Source organism: Schistocerca gregaria, chromosome 2 (genome assembly GCF_023897955.1).
Source record: "Schistocerca gregaria isolate iqSchGreg1 chromosome 2, iqSchGreg1.2, whole genome shotgun sequence".
Taxonomy (NCBI): domain Eukaryota; kingdom Metazoa; phylum Arthropoda; class Insecta; order Orthoptera; family Acrididae; genus Schistocerca; species Schistocerca gregaria.
This window is the reverse complement of record NC_064921.1, coordinates 639987370-640005814: the sequence shown is the minus strand read 5'-3', so window position 1 is coordinate 640005814 and position 18445 is coordinate 639987370.

The window sequence follows — 18445 nt, the reverse complement described above, 5'->3', positions numbered from 1 at the left end:
AGGACAACGAGCTGCTATTATCCCTCACGCTCGTCGATATCTGTAGCAAAGACACCGAGTTGTTCCAGACTATAAGAAGAACTGTGCTGAGGGCTCTACACCACACAGTGCGGTTCAGTTCTAGTCTCTGACGTATACATCATGTCGGAATACTTTGTTGTTACTGCAAGGAGATAGTGTTGAGATGCTGTCGATTCCTCCCAGCGCTCTACAGCTTTTCACTTCAACTTATAATTTAACAGGTGGCGATTCAAAGTGCTGAAATGTTGGTATAGAAATACTAGGGTAATCCCAAAAGTTAGGTCTCCTATTTTTTTATAAGTACATAAACCTGTTTATTTCTACAATGGTTTACATTAGTTTACAGCTTGAACATGTAGCTATTTTTCGACGTAATTACCATCTCTGTCGATGGATTTATGTAGCCGTTGTGGCAGTTTTTGTATGCGCAAGTCATACCAGCTCGCCACCATGCTGTGCAGAAAGTTATGAACCTCTTCTTTCACCTCGTTGTCGGAGCTGAATCGCTGGGAACACAATTAACGGTGACAGGTACTGTGAGACTCTGAAAAAACTCCAACGGGCAATTCAGAACCAGAGAAGAGGAATGTTGAGCAAGGACGTACACATTCTCCATGACAACGCTCGCCCACATAGCTCGGCAAACCGTTCCTCTTCTTCAACAGTTTCAGTGGAACATAACCACCCTCCCACCCTATAGTCCTGACCTGGCTCCCAATAACTATCACCTGTTCCCTAGGTTAAAGGAACATTTGGCTGGAAAGGGATTCAGCTCTGACGACTAGGTGAAAGAAGAGCTGGTATGACATGGGCATACAAAAACTTCCACAGCGTCTACAAAATTGCATCCACAGAAATGGTGATTATGTCGAAAAATACACTCCAGGAAATGGAAAAGAGAACACATAGTCACCGATGTGTCAGACCCACCATACTTGCTCCGAACACTGCAAGAGGGATGTACAAGCAATGATCACACGCACGGCACAGCGGACACACCAGGAACCGCGGTGTTGGCCGTCGAATGGCGCTAGCTGCGCAGCATTTGTGCACCGCCGCCGTCAGTGTCAGCCAGTTTGCCGTGGCATACGGAGCTCCATCGCAGTCTTTAACACTGGTAGCATGCCGCGACAGCGTGAACGTGAACGGTATGTGCAGTTGACGGACTTTGAGCGAGGGCGTATAGTGGGCATGCGGAAGGCCGGGTGGACGTACCGCCGAATTGCTCAACACGTGGGGCGTGAGGTGTCCACAGTACATCGATGTTGTCGCCAGTGGTCGGCGGAAGGTACACGTGCCCGTCGACCTGGGACCGGACCGCAGCGACGCACGGATGCACGCCAAGACCGTAGGATCCTACGCAGTGCCGTAGGGGACCGCACCGCCACTTCCCAGCAAATTAGGGACACTGTTGCTCCTGGGGTATCGGCGAGGACAATTCGCAACCGTCTCCATGAAGCTGGGCTACGGTCCCGCACACCGTTAGGCCGTCTTCCGGCCACGCCCTAACATCGTGCAGCCCGCCTCTAGTGGTGTCGCGACAGGCGTGAATGGAGGGACGAATGGAGACGTGTCGTCTTCAGCGATGAGAGTCGCTTCTGCCTTGGTGCCAATGATGGTCGTATGCGTGTTTGGCGCCGTGCAGGTGAGCGCCACAATCAGGATTGCATACGACCGAGGCACACAGGGCCAACACCCGGCATCATGGTGTGGGGAGCGATCTCCTACACTGGCCGTACACCTCTGGTGATCATCGACACTGAGTAGTGCACGGTACATCCAAACCGTCATCGAACCCATCGTTCTACCATTCCTAGACCGGCAAGGGAACTTGCTGTTCCAACAGGACAATGCACGTCCGCATGTATCCCGTGCCACCCAACGTGCTCTAGAAGGTGTAAGTCAGCTACCCTGGCCAGCAAGATCTCCGGATGTGTCCCCCATTGAGCATGTTTGGGACTGGATGAAGCGTCGTCTCACGCGATCTGCACGTCCAGCACGAACGCTGGTCCAACTGAGGCGCCAGGTGGAAATGGCATGGCAAGCCGTTCCACAGGACTACATCCAGCATCTCTACGATAGTCTCTATGGGAGAATAGCAGCCTGCGTTGCTGCGAAAGGTGGATATACACTGTACTAGTGCCGACATTGTGCATGCTTTGTTGCCTGTGTCTATGTGCCTATGGTTCTGTCAGTGTGATCATGTGATGTATCTGACCCAAGGAATGTGTCAATAAAGTTTCCCCTTCCTGGGACAATGAATTCACGGAGTTCTTATTTCAATTTCCAGGAGGGTAGCTAAATGTTCAAGCTCTAAACTGATGTAAACCATTTTAGAAATAAACAGGTCTATGTACTTATAAAAATAGGAGACCTTACTTTTGGGATTACTCTCGTAGACAGTTCCGGTGAGTTTTATTAGAGATAGAAAATGCATTGACAAGTGTTCAAGTGCTCTTTAGGGAGTTTAAATGGGATGAACTGTGTTACTGTGCTGGCATGACGCTACCTATATAATCATTGTATGCTGGTGAGATCTGGAGATCGATCCTTATCTGCAACATTCAACCATTACAGATTTGTCTGGTCTAATAATGGTGCTATCCCTTGTGTTCGAAAGACTGAACTTTGGGCTGTAATGTGTTCAAAATGTGTAGAAAGATGTCGTTAGCTTTCTTCATATGTATAGTTTGCATGCAGACGATTGAGAACATTGCATCAATATAGAAATACAGGTAGAACTGTGTCATAAAAGAAATACTTATATGAGACAATCTGTACAGGTGTGAAGATATAGAAAGAACCAGTTAATTTTTTATGTCTTGCACCAAATGTATTGCTGTTGGATAAAAATAATTATATTTACGCAAATTGTGTTTTTGAGTTGTTCATACCTCTCATAATAATGTTACTTACATCAAAATTTTCACTGCAATGTCTAGAACAGCGTAGCAGCGCCAAGCTGTCTGATTCACCTCGTCACCACAGTCAGTATCTTCAGTCATTTTTGGAACTAAATAACAGAACATACTTTCATGTGTATACATACCCTGTAGTTTAGTGGATGAGCTACATATTTCTATAAAACCCACTGCACACCAAATCCTGATGTAGTTGACATGGTGGGGTGATTGAAACATCAGGAGTTTGTTATAAATGTGTTGGCGTGGAAGAAGAAAATAAGAAGAGGAATGGCATACTTCTACCTAATAATATACTAGCGTTAATTGTAGATCAATACGACCGGAGCAAGACAATTGTTCTAATGACACTGCTAACACATGCAGATCGAGTATCCTTTGAGCACATATCTGTATTTTCAGAAACGCTGTTTCAGCCCAAAGACCAGTTGCTACAAAAGATAATTCAAAGTGTCGATATTGTGACATACGCAACATAGAGTCAAAGTGGTCAAATCCCGCAGCCAAAAGGGTTAAACCGAACACCATTTTTACATTTAACGATTTTCCTCTGGATAATCAGAAAACCAGGATCAGATTGTATGATATTTTTGTTTGGTCGCCATATGGGTATTGGCGGATTTTAATTGAGTCCCACAAATTCCAGAGTCCCAAAATAGTTGCTGAGGGATAATGCAAATCTCATTATAGCTATCAAACGGTACAGTTTGAATTTAAAACACATTTACCTGCCACATGTAGGAATTGAAACTCATTCAATGATACTGTAGAGAAGTGGGCAGACAGCTGGAATGACACACAGTACGAGTTTTTCGATACCGATAAATCAAGAAAACCGAGTGATGGTAGGTATAGATGGAAATTATGAAAAAAATTCAACAACTCGAACGTAAAGTTAAGGGGCTAGAGACATATGCCAAGATCCTTCTGAGGCTGACCAACGACCTAGACGCTCGTCAGATGCTGTGAGAAATACAGAACCGTTATAAAACCTATATTGGTTGTTCAGTGTAGCGTGGCGATGATGCTGACAATGATCTCAAAGCTCAGAGAGAGGTATAATATAATAAATAAGGGGACAGTAGTTCAGGAACTGTACAAATCAGCACGCAAAACGTACTCTCATAGGCAAGTTGTGATTAAAGATATGGATGACTAACGGCAGGCTGGCCCTGTAAATACGCAGAATATTCACTTGCACATAATTCAAGCAAGTATATTTAAATGGTTATTGATACATACTTCAAATTTGCCTTGGCGTTTCCTGCTAAAACAGAAACGGGAAGAGATGTGGAAGTGGCTGAGCGTTTATTACAGGCACGGACGAATCAGTGCCCAGATAACCTCCAAACTGATGAAAGTGGAAAGTTTTACACTAGGTATTAGGTATTTCAAGATCGTGATGGTGGGGGGTGCGGGTGAGGGAGGGTGTATGGGATACGTTGCTATTCAACACTCACCCAAGTGAAGGCGAGTTTCATGGAATGTAATATGTACAGAAAACAATAAAAGGTCACATTTGGACGCTCATACAAATGGACGTATATTCTCCCAGAAATAACTGCACAGTATAATCGAGCGAAACGCAACTCAATAAAAACGAGACCATTCGCTTTTCGTGACAATTGATTCATGGATAAGGTATACGATCGTATTAAAATGCTAAATCCATGTAAACAATAATTCTATGTGGGTTACTTGGCAAGTATCTCAAAACAGAGAACAGCATATGAGAAGTAATACCTCCCAAACTGGTCGAGTGAGATATTCGGTTTCTTAAGTTCAGGGAACAAATCCGAGAATTCACATCTTAATTTCGGGATGCTTTACAGAGAGAATATGCAAAGAGCTTAGAACCACATGTATTCCTCATAGAGTGTGTCACAAGACATCAAGGCAATAGAGCACTAGTTAAATGGCTTGGTTTTCTTTCAACACAGAACAGCTAGATTTATGCTGACGATTTGCTATATAATGGCATGTAGAGAGTACAGCCAGCACTGTAGCATAACATGCGTGATAGGAGACGCATTATAGTAGGTGGTAAGATTCTCGACAAACTTACAGTCGAAGTGCACATTTAGGGGTGCAATTACTGTAGACCTGGCACAAAACCAAAAACTTTTGGCTCGTGGTGATAAGGGGATTAACCTGCTCTACAAAGCGTGTTTAGAATACGGCATTCCATAAGCAAAACAGAAAGATCTCCAGGACGATACGCTGCAGATCGAATTTTAGCTGTTAAAGCCAAGGCAATAGATGCAAGACGGGATATTGGTATAGGGAAGCGCCTATAGCACTTGTAGTTGATAAAACCATGAATGATAAAATTAAGTTGGGCGTCGGTGTGAATTTCAGGCAAGTTATGAACGCCGCACATCGTGCACTGAAGAAGAATTCAGGGTAGTGATGTACGCAGTTAAAAGCCACCTTAAGCATAAATGACCAGTTAAAGCACTCCAGGTTTCGATCATATCCAACATATCAGGGGGAATTTTCCCATTCCTCATTTTGCCCTCACAGGTCTCTCAGCGAAGGGTTCATTGGCCAGTGGTGCTTCGGCTATTGCCAGAATAGACAAGAACGCATAGAACTCCCACGAGCAACTAGAGGAAACAAGAAGACATAAACACCATGGCAGATGCAGCAGTCACTGGAAAAGGACTATAACTGAAATAATACACTAATGTGTTAGATCTCTTCATAAAAAAGGCCTGTTAGCTGTCCTACCGAAGAGACCGTTTACAAATGCAGATTTGCTCAAGTTTGTTAGAAAAAAATTCAGTGTTCCAAGATTCCGTGGTTACTTTATGCAAAATATATTACCGAAGACTATGTGGAAATTTGGAAGATGTAGAATTGTGAGTTTAGATGTTTCTGGGGGACCTAGAAGCCACTGGGTGGCGTATGTTAAGAAAAATACAAATAAGGTTTACTATTTCGACTCATTTGGGGACCTGCTGTCACCAGAAGGTTACAACGACAGTTCAACATCAGAAAACGTGTGCTCTTCAATTTTCATCGCTACCAAGACTCTAATGCTAAATTGTGTCCATCTGTGCTTCATGTGTCTTCTAACATTTATGGGAAGCAATCCTGTTGAGAGAACATCCACAACTGAATATTGTAGAAGAGGTTGAAAATACCACTTCAGTTGTAAATTTCTGTATTTTCACACGACCGGTTTTGGATTGTTATAAGCCCATCTTCAGATATCGTAGCTGTGCAGTGGTCCCGCGCGCTCATAAGGCAGCACACCGTGCGTGGTACACGCGGCGCTCGCGGACCAACGGCCTTCCCAGTACCACAGAGGCTAACAATGAACTTCATGTGAAAAGAAATGGTGGAAAAGAAATTGTGGAAATAGAACATGGTGCATACGATATTGACGATTCAAAGGATATCTGGATCGGAAGCGGTGGCGACCTTCTGCCACTCAGAGCTTGGAGCAGACCCCAGCGTCTTCATATCGTCAATGGAGACAGGATGGGGGGTGAGGTATAAAACCAACGAGCAAAACGTACAACGTGGCACTTCAGAACAGAACAGCAACGTGATGCAGTATGCGAACTACGAGTTTCTTCAATCAGTACGTCTGAAATCTCGCAATGACGTGATTCGTTACAACTATCCCTGTGAAATATGACAAACATTATGTGCCGGTAATGCTTCTCGTGTAAAGCTTTTTTATAAAACCTCAGTTAACAAGAACAGTGAAATACGGAATGTCATCCAACACCAAGACACATTAACCCTCCCACGCACGAGTTTCATATGTATTAATGAAGCATTTACGAAAAGGGATGATACTGTTACGGCATAGAACCTTACAAGAAAGGCATTAGCTTTCCTGTTTCATGAGATATGATACGAACAGAACGATTTAGAAAATGTTGCATGATTAATAGATGAGTCAAGAGGTAGAACAGTGGAACAGCACAAGAAATGTGCTGTAATATGCCTCAAAAACTGCTTATGGGGTACTTTGAAGACATGTGGTGAATTGTTCTAAATGCTGAATAGGAACTTATTCTGGTATGGACTGACACAGATAAGAACTCATTTATTCGAGGAGCTCAGGAGGAGAACGACATCAGCATCAATAAAATAATATGGAAAATGGTGCACATTACGGTATCGGATGAGCAGTGTTTGAACCTTTCAAAGTTCCGAAGCCTATTTATTTCTAATTTTACCTCTCCATTCAAGAGACGTTTTAGAGCACGCAGGGCTATCGACTATAAGCAGACAAACATGAGTTATTAAAACCTCTGCACAATCGGAGATGCCCAGGTCCATTATTCATGCATTTCAGACCAATAGAAGAGGGAATATAACAAATGATTCCACCATATTTTACAATTACAACTTAAAAATGACAGAGTTTACCTGAATTCTGAATTCTACCCATATGATAGTGCACACATGCATTGGAATGTATACAGCCTAGCATATGCCATGTGTGCAAGGTACCGAGAATAAAACTATGAAGGCAAAGGATGTTTATTCAGCCCGCGAAAATTAGAGGTCCAGCACCAATCATCATAATAAACTGCTCAAAACAGAACGAGGCAATTAAATCTGGACCTATAGATGGACGAATTGAATTTGATCTTCGGTAAATTTCCCAGAACAGAATGTAGCATATGCTCCATTCCTACATGACCATATGATTACTTTTTGCCGACTCACAGATGTTACGAAACAAACAGGATGAAAGAAATGTGATGAGCCACATCCAGAGCATTTCGCCATGGCATCTCAAGGTGTTAACATCATTGCAGACATTCAGAGGCATTTAACGATGAGCGTAAATAGTTCACATTTATATGCTTCAAAGGGCTCTGAGCACTATTGGACTTAACATCTGAGGTCATCAGTCCCCTAGAACTTAGAAGTACTTAAACCCAACTAACCTAAGGACAGCACACACATCTATGCCCGTGGCAGGATTCGAACCTGCGACCGTAGCGGTCACTCGGTTCCAGACTGAAGCGCCTAGAACCGCATGGCCACACCGGCCGGCTCACATTTATAAATGTTGCCTTTATAACATACACAGAAGATAACTGATTAATAGAGACATTCTCAGCAAATTTAGTCTCACCAATATCTTTGAAGGATGTAAAGTTGGCTTAAACATGGAGGGGTACAAAATGGTCAACACGTTTCTAACATGGAATTTACTGGGATGATCCTGGTATATCCTACAAACACATAGTGTTGTGGCTTAGATTGTTTGAATACACGGATTCTGTGAAGGAGATCACATGGAATAGTCGAGTCTTCAAGTTTTGTGCTGTTCAAGATTTGGAATTCTACCGGTGTCCTTCTCCCCCCGTCGATTCTATAAGAAGATGTGTGAAAACAATGCTGCGTCTGCTCATGAAAACGTAAAATTACTTTTAAGTTCGATGAAAAATAAATTAATTTTTACCTCAAAATTTGTGTATGATTTCTTTTCACATTGTCTCATGTTTCCTGGTCCCATGAGCCAATTATTGCTGTACGATAGGTGTAACCCTATGGAACATTGTATATATTTTGTTATCTGCCACGTTAACTTCAACTTTATTCGTGCCTTGCACATACTTTTTATATGTACACAGTTGGAATTGGTTTTTGTAAATAACAACTTAAAGACGAATGGTAAAGAATTTTTTCGTTTATTCAGTTCTCACAGATACAGTTCCTAGTGAGTAGCAAGGAATTGTGGAATATTTAAACAATTGTGGCGCTTTTTTATTCCGATCGCGTAAGGAATACCAACGTTCAGCACACTTAATTAATTTGTCACCGGTCACACTAAACGTATCTGGTGAAAAAGACTGACCGACCAATCGCACCGTACGCGCCACCGGTCAGGGATCACTGCAGCTGCTGGACTGCGATAATTCTCTGCAAACAAAACATCAGGTAGTAGTATCCCTTTGAAATTTGATATCAGACTCACTTCCTTCCCCTCTCTATCTCTCCCTCCCTCTCTCACTCTCAAGTGGTCACTTTCTGTTTGTGAGAAACAATGTAGACAAACACACACAGACCAATATGTTCTCTCCACCCCTCCTTCCTTCCATCCACCTCCCTTGCCCCCCCCCCCCCCCTCCAAATCACTCATGGAGAGTGGTAGTCGGTATATCCCTTTATTCTTACACTTCTACTGCTATGAAACCCTGTAACAGATGGAACAAAGACATTCGAGAAGAAATGGGTAGTGTCTGTTGTATGTCTCACTAAACCCTCGTTTGTCCTGAACAAAGCAGCAAGTACCTGAGAAATCCTCGGCCCTTCTGAAAATGCAATGCTGTGGGTGTCTGGAAAACATTTTTTCGTTCTATCAGATTAATTGACTAATTAATTAAATCGACACCCTTTGTGTGTGGGTATTTTTTCTTGCATCCCATTGGCGGATTTGATCCTGCAACCGCCCAGTTTCCAAACCCTTCTGGATTTTCCCCCCTAGCCTCCCATTGGTTGATACTGACACAGCTAGGCTATTTGGTAGGAAGTCTATTATGTTGCAGGTAGCTGAGAATTTCTAATTTTAGCTCAATTGCATGCTATGTCATTGAGCAATCTGCAAATGTGTTGGACTGATGTATGTCCCCACAGACGTCTCTGGCAGGGAGAGAGACTCTGAGCAACCTCTTTATATATGGAATACAGCCAGCGCATTACCCACAATATATGTAATACAGCACTGTACTTGGACGCATTTGTTTGGACGGTGTGGTACAGTACAATATTCGTACAGTTGAGTATAGCACTGCATCTGGACACCATTTTAGTAGGGGTGGTACAGTGCAATAGACAAACGGGATAGTGTAACGCTGTACCAGGTTATGATAGAGGGATTATCGGTGCGTGACAAGGTGGTACTCGTGAAGGGGCAGTCCCTGCTATGGACACGTTGCACACAAAATAACGTATCTGAGCAAGGAGGTATGTAGTGTAGTGTGTGTGACTGAATGTCACGTGACCAGAAGTGCTGCCATCTTCTCTCCTTATAGTGTAAAAGGAGGTCTGAGAGCCACAATTGATCAGTCATCTGTGGTAGTTGAAAATGCAACCACGGATTCCTCCAAACTGCTAAACATCTCTCAGCTATTAGGGAGAAAGACAAAACCAATACACAAACACTTCAGTTTGTGGGTAATCTGGTACTGACATTGACAACACATATTACACCATAAATAATGGTATACAACTTAGCGAGAAGAATGTAAATTTGCTTACACCTGTTACGGAAACTTTTTGCGGTAACACTGTGGTGGTTAAGATCTGTGATCAAGTGGACTGTTACGAACAATTAGAAGGAGGACTGTCTGAAAGGTTAAAGATGGAGATGTGTGGCTCATTCAACTATTATCTACATAGTAAGTTCTCCATTTTCATCACTGTGAGAAACGGCATCAAGGTGAACGACAGTGTGACACCAAGGGAGAGCTTTCTGGAATATTGCAACAGCTACTTGTAGACGACTATTACCTTTTGGATTTGCACATAACCCAAGACTTCACCGGAATTTTTAGTAAAATGGAGATACGCCACTGCTGAATATCAAACCACAATTTCTGCATGGGAGGAAATCGCCAGGGAATCATCAATGCAATTGTGGACAACGGTAACAGCGTTATTAAGATTCAACTTTAAAGATATAAAGCAAGATTATACGTCAGATCGTAACTGCTAAGGTAAACAAAGATATTGTTAACCACCTTAAATATTTTATAAAGTTTCCTGACATGCGACTACGAGAAACTTTCATGTCTTTCTTAGCTAAGCAACAACACATTACCAGGCTGGAGGATACAATGTACAATTACAGAATGGATCATGTATTCGACCCTCTGAATGGAGGAATGGAGGAATTTGGTTATGAAAGGAGAATATAAAATATTGGAATTTACAGATAAAAGCAATGGAAAATGGTCACATGTTGGAGTAATGGCCAAAATCAGTGGATCTAGAATTTACTGTATTAAGAAGTACACGGCAAATGTGTTTATCAAGATCTATTCCTATTTTGATGGGCTTGAAAAGCATGTTTATATTCTATCTAAGTGCAGCGAACTGTAGGTTTTCCTACTAGCAACAGAACAGCTATTTTATGAGTCTAAAACTGATGGAGTAACTAAATTTAATGGCCACTTGTTTGTAAAACTTGTAAATCTTAAGTTGTGTATAGATATCCCAGAAGAATGTGGTGTAGAAGAGTTGCCAACGTACACACAGGAAGAAGTGGAACACTTTAACAATAGAGTAATAGGAACGATAAGTGGAAAAATGAAAACCCCCGAATGCTCTCACCTAGAAGAACTTCAAGAAGGAACATAGATTATAGCTAAAGCCACGAAACAAGCATTTTAGAGGAAAAAAGTTAGACGTGTGGTGGAAGTCGTTAATACATCTTCTCTGAGTTTGTCAAATTACTCGCTGGAGAAAGAAATAGATTAATCACATGTGGATTTAAGATATAATTTAAAATTAAATTCGATATTATCAAAACTATACCAAACAAAACTAAGAAAAGATTTATTTTCTGTGTGTAAATGTGCATGCAAGAGTTAGTGAAGATTTTGTAAGAGAATAGTTACCTGTCTTTTTCGCTATGCTATAAAAAATCGTAAGATATTTCCTACATACAATGGTCCATGTGCATGTATTTTGGATGGAGGAATGCTGAGTGGGTGACCTTGAGAAAGTAGTTGAAAATAGGTAATAGCGACCCCTTTTTCTTACCTATATGAGTATGATTGTTGTCGAACAGTCTTCACGCAATGGCAGCTGCAGTGTTGCAATGGGAAAACGGGTCTGTATTACTAGCGCTGCTCAGTACAAGTTATATTCTTCGGGAGAGCAAAATTCCGAAGTGTACTGATTATGTGGAACTCAGATCATTCTGTTCCTTCATGAGACATCGAATGTAGTGGGTATAGTATCCTTCTAGTCAGCTTTGTCGGGAGGCTTCGTTAAAGACAGAGGAAGAGGTATGAGATGCATAGAGAGAAGCCATATAGTGTTTTCCTCAAGGGCCTTAGCTTATAGGTTCAACAGGGGTGTAGTCTGCTTCGAAACAGAGAGATGACTGCTGGAGTTTTGAATCCCCGACTTTTTCTCACAAATGCGAGAATACTTTGCGACTCGATCCATAATGCGGGAGATGGCACTTCGTAATAAACCGAATTTATAAAGTGTTTTGCCTAAGGAATGTAGTTTTTGCACCTTCTCTCTGCTGTTGGCTATTTTCTACACTAAGAATCAGTATTTGTGTCATGCAGTGTAGATTGCGTAACAGGGTTTGTGATGCTCCCATGTATATGACTCTCACAAAGTAATGAGGGAGGTGGTTTAGCAATGATACAGAAACTGAGAACCATGCTGTAATGTCATTGGCTGATAGCATCACCAGTTGGATGCAATAAGATGTCTTGCTGACATGACAACTCATCAAGAGTGTCAGTTTGGACCTCCAGTAATTGAGTAAAAAGCGCTGAAATTATGGAAAACCTGCTCATTACTAAAATTGAATCAAAATATTAAAAATGGATGAAAATAATACAAAAAATGTGGAAGGATGAGGGTACTTACATGCTCGCCTGGGTGTATGAAAATCATTCAATTCCTTCATCAGTGGGATTGACAACTATTGGTGCATGTGCTCTAAGGGCTTCTGCAGAATACTACCTTGTTTTTTCTATGGCGTGTGCACACTTAGTGAGAATTTGTAGGTGACCTGCATCAACATGCGGTCAATAATAAAATTTTACAGAATTTATGAAGTGTGAGCATCTGCATTGTACGAGGGCTGTCCAGAAAGTAAGTTCCGATTAATTTCGAAATAGAAACTACAGTGAAAATCAGAAATGTTTTATTTGTGACAGTTAGCTACACCTTCCAGCTATTTCTGCATGTAGTCGCCATTCTGACTTAGACATTTTTCGTAGCTTTGTACCAACTTTCTAATATCTTTACCATAGAAGGCAGCCGCCAGTGCTTTCCACCAGTTCTCTACCCTAGCCTATAGCTCGTGGTCTGTGCCAAAATGTTGTCTTCATAAGCAGCGGTTCATGTGAGCAGAGATGAAATTCAGACGGAGACAATTACGGCCTATATTGTGGGTAATCAAATATTTCTAATTGAAGACGATGCAGGAGCATCTTCATATCCCTGCAGAATCCGGCTGAGAACTGTCTTGAAGAAGAAACTGCACGACAGTTATGTAATGTTGGATGCATAGGTTCAGGCGAAATTTCTCGCCAGGCCCTCGTACTTGGCAGGAGACACTATTTTCTAGACATCATTACGCGCTCACTGTGAGCTCAGAAATGAGAAGAGTGACGTGACGCTATCTAGGGTCATACTAGAGACACTGCCCAACACATCTGTGCAAAGCTTTATCGAATTTCATAGTCGTTTCCATTGCGCGACGATCGGAATTTACTTCCTGGACACCCCTCGTCTGTCAGCGTGGCTACTGCCACATTTGGCTGCATACATTACTGAGACGTTTAGTGAACAAAATTAAGTCTATCGTGTGAGGCGCCATTGGATACTTTCTGCAATTTCGGCTCATATACGAAATACCGTGTGTGCCTATCGCTGTCTGACGCAACTTCTCTGCTAGTGCAGCAGCTGTTTACAACTGATTTCTTGCAACTTGTAGCGGGAGTCGGCCCAAGGAAATCCTGGTGATCATTTCCTTCTTTACGACGGCTGTCGACGTAAATAGTCAAATTGTTTCCCATTATAAATTACATTATGTTTAAAGTGGAGCCCGTTCTATAGAGCGGTTCAGATTAGACTAGTACGTTATTCGTTTTCTCGATACGTGTTAACAGGAACGGTAGAACACCTAGAATAATCCAGCAGTGACTAATCAGCGCTTCCGTATGGTGGCAGCAGTCAGCACGGGCTAGGACAGTGCCGTCTCTCCTGGAGTTCTGGCTGTTCTGTTAATACGTATCGAGAACACGAATACCGCAATAGACTAATCTACGACCGCTCTGTCGAATGGGCACGTAATACTCCACTTTAAAAGTCGCGTTGTTTGTAAAGTTAAACAAATCGACGCTTTCCATTAACGCTGTGCGCGGTGTGAAAGACGTGATGAGCAAGATTTGTTTGCGCTGATTCCGGCTCCACGTAGTAAAAAAAGTATTAGCAAATAACTGCCGAAGCACCCGAGTACATGCGACTGATGACTCTTAGGAGAGACATCCTGTGCACGAACCGCTTACTGCAGATAGGTAGTAAGTCCACATTTCCTACTTTAACAGTAGTGACAAAAAATTTAATAAAATCGGTTTAATGCAATTTATCTCCTGACTTGTATTTCTGGTTTCTTGATGTACATGTACTTGCTTCTCATATCAATGTAGAAGTAGAAGTAAAGTGTGAGGTACGGGAAAGAGGGGGACAGTTTTGCTGGTGGTGGACATGTTTCCTTTCTGGAGTGCACTAGATTTTCAAATTATTAGTTTCGTGCATAGGTTTGTAGCGTTCTTGTTTTCCGAGTTGGTACTTCAGTTACTACAGGTTTATTTATAGATTGCCATTTTTCATTTATAGTTAACTGTTGCTATTTGAGTTTACATATTGTGATTTTGCCAGCTGAAGATAGTGAGGGCAGCTGTGAATCCTAGAAAATGGAATGCCAAGTGGAGAATCTCCAAACATCATCTTCAACATCATCTTCTGTTTGATTTCAGTAGAGCGGTGACAGCAGCTGGGGCAGCCACAAACACTTGCACCGTGTATGGGGATAATGTCACCGGACACAGCACAGCAAGAAAACTGCCCTTGTTTTAAGCATGATCGTTTTGACATTAGACTGTCTCCACGTTTAGGGCGTTTACACGCATTAATCATTAATCCACAGTGACTCCCCTCAGCGTAGTCGAAACCTGGCGACTGTGATGAACTGTCATCGCTTCACCATCGTGCAACGTTGGTATGCAATGAGGAAGGTTCAACGTACATATCATAAGGACAAACACACACACCCATGCCCGAGGGAGGACTCGAACATCCGCCGGGACCAGCCGCACAGTCCGTGACTGCAGCGCCTCAGACCGCTCGGCTAATCCAGCGCGGCAACACCGAGAATTCCTATCATGTTTCGTTACTGGTGAGGAGAAATCGTGTCTTTATGTTAACATAAGAAAAAGGAATGGATAAGCCCAAACAAAGCAGCATCTCCCCGTAAAATGACCGGCGCTCATCCACAACAGGTAATGTTATGTTTCTGGTGGAACAGCGAGGGACTGCTTCCTCGAATTGTGGCCTTCACTGCTAACATTTATTGTCAACAACTGAGAGATCTTGCAGACGCAATCCAAAAACAACGACCACGCGAACTCCGTGAAGCGATACTAGTCTACGATATCGCCCGTTCGCTTTCTGCTAGACTGACAAACACTATACCGGAGTTGGGTCGAGAGGTCATTCCGCACTCGCCTTAATTGCCTTATCTTTCTCCCTAAGCTTTTCACTTTTTCCGCTCTCGAACAACCTTCAAGGAACTTCTTGGCCGGATGAAAACGCCCTCCGAACATGGCTCGACGAGTACTTGGCCTGAAAGCCACGTGATTTCTGCGTCGCGAAATTGAGAAGCTACCCCACCGTTGGCACAAAGTTATATAGAGTTAAGAGGATATATCATTGATGACTGAAGTCTGTGTCCCTGTTGTGTTTATTAAAATTACAGAAAAAAGGTGCGAACTTATAAAACAACCCAATAATACTGGGTTTAAGTTATCTGTTTTAAAACATAATTCTACAAATAAACGCCTTTTACTGTAATACATATATCTGTACAATATTTGACTTTTTCATTGTACCTGTCTTCATTTGTCATTATCTGCATCTCAAAATACCGTTATCGTTCATGACTTCGACTGAATTGCAAAACTGTATCTTGTCTAGATGGATATAGACCGAAGACTTCTTGATACCATCTCTTATGTTATTATCTACAGGTATATAGATATTCAGGCTTTCTTTGCCGATAGTTATAAAGGTTATACACCTTTTCTCAGTCTAAAAGAGCCCATCGTCAAGCTACAAATATTAATGTTCCACGTAACACTGCTGATTTTCGGCTGAAAAGTTGTCTCATAGTATAGTTTGCAATAGTGGGAGCACTTTTCCGGTTTCTAGGAGCGACTAACACGCGAATCATCGCTGAGGCAAGTCCTTCTTTCTAGAATGAAGGCCACCCAGAACTGTAGTCGGTAATAAAATCCACCTTTATTTCAATAATGTAGAACATGTTATCGCTTTTTGAGGAATGTTTCATTGGTTTAACAATGTCATCTGCTGTATAATATATTTCCTCCTCCTCTGGCTTCCTCTTAATTGCCCCAGACGAACGAGTGACCTCTAATGCGGAAAATAGCTTTAAAGTCACTGAATCTTTTAATCTCACGTAGCGCCATTATCAAAGTACCCAGAGTATCATTCTTGTTCTGGTGCGAACAAATTTACCCAAATGATTAATATTTTTACATCCTTATCGATATGATTTTCGATACACCAGATCAACACCGTTCACTATTTGGCCTCTTCCCTCCCTCATCTTTGTGGCAGATAAAACTGCTATTTCCTCGGAAGAGTATTTCGCAGTCTAACCACGTAGCGTAAACACCAACGTGCCCCGGACTGGTTTCTTATCTGCAGTAAACGGAAAACTGACGTCGTTGCCAGACCCGTGTTATCGTGCAAACAGGATTCCTTTTGACGGTAAACAATTCATCGATACACAGAGAACCACACAAAAAAAAACAGAACAGAAAATTCTGTCTCGATGCCTTTCTGCAGTTAAAAAGATTCGTATGTGGTATTGAGAGCAAAATCAAAACAGTTGTCCGTAATTCTAGAGGTAGTTTTTAGGCCCATAAATTGAAGAGGAGAATCAACACTTAATAACGAAACTTATCTGAACTACCTTGGTCTTACTGATTGCAATGTACTGTTTGCTTCTAGTTCTAAGTGCTCAAGTGTTTTTGAAATTCTGAGCACAAGCAAGATGTCTACAGAAACTTACCCTGACTACAAAAGCCGCGCGGGATTAGCCGAGCGCTCTGAGGCGCTGCACTCATGGGCTGTACGGCTTTTCCCGACGAGGGTTCGTGTCCTCCCTCGGGCATGTGTGTATGTGTTTGTCCTTAGGATGTTTTAGGTTAAGTAGTGTGTAAGCTTAGGGACTGATGACCTTAGCAGTTAAGTCCCATAAGATTTCCCACACATTTTTTGGACCACAAAAGGCCCTCTCGTAATCTATAAGTACTTACACCTGAAAGCTTTTATTTAACGCTTACATTATTTTAGGAAAAAATTTTACGCAGGTATCACTAACTTTGTGGAACGGTTTATCAATAGACCTGAGTGAAAATTTAAATACACTTCAGTGACCAAATCTGCTACCAACAGGTTCACCCCTAGACTTACGAAATGTGTAAATACCCCACCTTATAGACGAATGATGTGCAATTAATATATATACCTCACAACTGTGATCTAAATACCTTTCCACATATGAACTGAAAAACGTGAATAATAGACTAAACATTGCATGGATGCTATGACGATCTCGATGGAAATCTACCTTCAGAAAGCGGAAAGATTCAAACGAAAACGATGCTAATAATCTTTTCGCTGAGTAAATGAGTACTAACTGAGCAAGCTATTCTCAGTGAATAAATATACATGTTGAAGGCAAATTATCATGGTAGTTCCGGTACTATAGTTCAGTTTATAAATCAACGAGGACACGCCATCGTAAATAGTAAGTTGAAACTTAATATATTAATTTCTTAGCGGCAAGGTAGGAAAATAAATTCTGTGAGGTCGTTCCCAAACTACTGATTATTTCAACTCAAAAACAGATCATAGTTCAAGGAAGTACAGAGTACTTCTACTTCAACCCCGTGACGTTCCGTAGCACCGCATTACAAAGAATTTATCCACATAGTATTCGAAAGACGGACGTAAAGGTCAAGATCCCTTAAATGATCGACTGTGGTAAGTAGAGAAACCAAATTCTGGCCAAAGACAATCGAGAGTGGATTCCACACAGCACGAAGCATATGGTATGCTGTCACTCGTAATGGCTCAGTACAAGCGTGAATTCATTGTAGTGAAAGAGTAAGTTAGTTTTGCACTATGTAATGATCTCTCTCAGAAATCGTAGCTCGTAACCCAGAGAACGCAGGAAGCGAATCTTATAACAAATCCGTTGGCACAAACCCAACAGAAACAACACACCCGACTAGAAGCACACCAAGAACAAGCCGAGAGTCTCTGTTCGCATTTGAAAGCCAGCCACGCCAATCTCGTATTGGCGGAGTCACTGCCCGTCAAAGAACGTCGCTCGAACTATCCTTATCAACTTAGCAAATACTGTCTTCATCTCAAAAATCGACAATTGGGCACATAAAATGTTCGCGAGACAGCAGACGCGGAAAATAGTATAAGTTGGAACTTCACTTACGTGACAAGCA